This window comes from Chrysochloris asiatica, unplaced genomic scaffold (genome assembly GCF_000296735.1).
Source record: "Chrysochloris asiatica unplaced genomic scaffold, ChrAsi1.0 scaffold00004, whole genome shotgun sequence".
Lineage (NCBI taxonomy): Eukaryota > Metazoa > Chordata > Mammalia > Afrosoricida > Chrysochloridae > Chrysochloris > Chrysochloris asiatica.
The window spans coordinates 47,199,943-47,201,785 of record NW_006408522.1 but is presented as its reverse complement, the minus strand read 5'-3'; positions in this window follow the sequence as shown (position 1 = coordinate 47,201,785).

Sequence of the window (1,843 nt, the reverse complement as noted above, 5' to 3'; positions counted from 1 at the left end):
AGCAACTTCATGGCAATGTACTGCTGCAATCATTTTTAAATTACCTTCAGCACAGCTTACAAGCCAACACAGTTTGGCAAATTGTCAGGTATAAGTGATGGTGCCTTCGGTTAAACCTTATGAAACACCCTTTTTGATCAAAAGATGGTAAAGTACTATCAGTTTTACGAAATGCAATTTAATATACTTACTAAAGTAAACTCACTGCCACTGAGTCCATTCGGAATCATAGTGACCCTGGATAGAATTTCTGAGACTGTGAATCTTTATTGGAACAGACAATCTCATCTTTCTCCCATGGAGTGGTTGATGGTTGAGAACCACCAATTTTGTGGTTAGCCGTCCAACACTTACCTGACAGTGCTACCAGGGCTTCTAATATGTTTTATTTTACTACACAATTTCCTGAAATCTTTTCCCTTTCAGAAACCAACCATTAATCATTCTTTTTATATACCTGAATTGAATACTACTGATCCCTACTTGCTTTGCACCACCAAGTTCATCCAGGCCCTTGACAACTGATAATCATTCTTTCTCATGCTTTCATCCCATAGTACACCTTCTGTACCACGCCCAGACTCCAGCTTTGGCACAACCATGCACAGCTTCAGCAGGACCTCAGCATAAGTGAAGGGGAGAACAATGAATTCAACAGAGTCAAGAAGAGGCTTCGTGATAGCCAGACCATGCAGCCTTGGAAATCCTGAGAGTTACGTACTTGTAGCAAGTATTGTAGGCAAAATAAACACCTTGCATGGGTCCTGTTACAAGAACCCACCACAAAGCAGTGGGTGGAGTATTGTATAGCCAACAACTGGAAAATACAGCAAGTACTGAGTAAGTGAGAATGGGACAACCACTGAGATGACCGGCAGCATATATGACATTGCAATGGACCTCAAGCTAATGCTCTCAGAAAGGATATAGCCATGTATTGCATGGATTTTAAAAGATACATATTATGAGAAACAAAATTGTGTTCCCAATTGCAAAACTGGGCAAAAATATTTTAAAGACCATAAGAAAAGTCAGTTAAATATAAAAAGTACGGACATTTTGTCTGATTTTTAAAAGAGAGAATATGTTTTCTTCTTTTATTGAAAAATTAACTTATTAGTAAACAAACTGTCTTCATTTCAAAAGGAGAGACAAACATATTGCCAAAAAACAATAAAAATAATATTATAGCTGATATAAAGGTCATTATAGAATATAACCTTCACAAAGAGAAGATTATATATTGCAGAATAGAAAGACATGGGCACACAACTCACAATGGTAAGAACACATAACCAATAAAATCTTTCATTATGTGCAAGTTGTTAGACATTATTTCTTGTTTTTCAAATCAATAAGCAAAGGAAAAGATAGAGAGAAACAGAAAGGAAGAGGGTTCCCAGGATTTTCAAGGTTTCTGTGATAACACTACTTTGGGAAACATCACAAATAGACAATTTTTTAAATAATATAAAATATGCAAGATAAATTATTTCTAGATACAATCACAATACCAAATGTCGCACATATATGTATATATATTTCTAGAAATACATACACATCCACACATATGCATATAAACACATTTATATATATTATATTGCATATTATATATTACAAGTGCCATATATTACATATATCATATATATGTAAATATGCTTGTATGCATGTATACATATAATATACAAGTTGTATTACACATATATTATATATTGCATATATCATATATTATACACACATATAAGGAGCTCTGGTAGCATAGTGGTTACTAATTGGGCTGCTAACCTTAAGGTCAGCAGTTCGAAACTATTAACCGTTCCACTGGAGAAAGATGAGGCTTTCT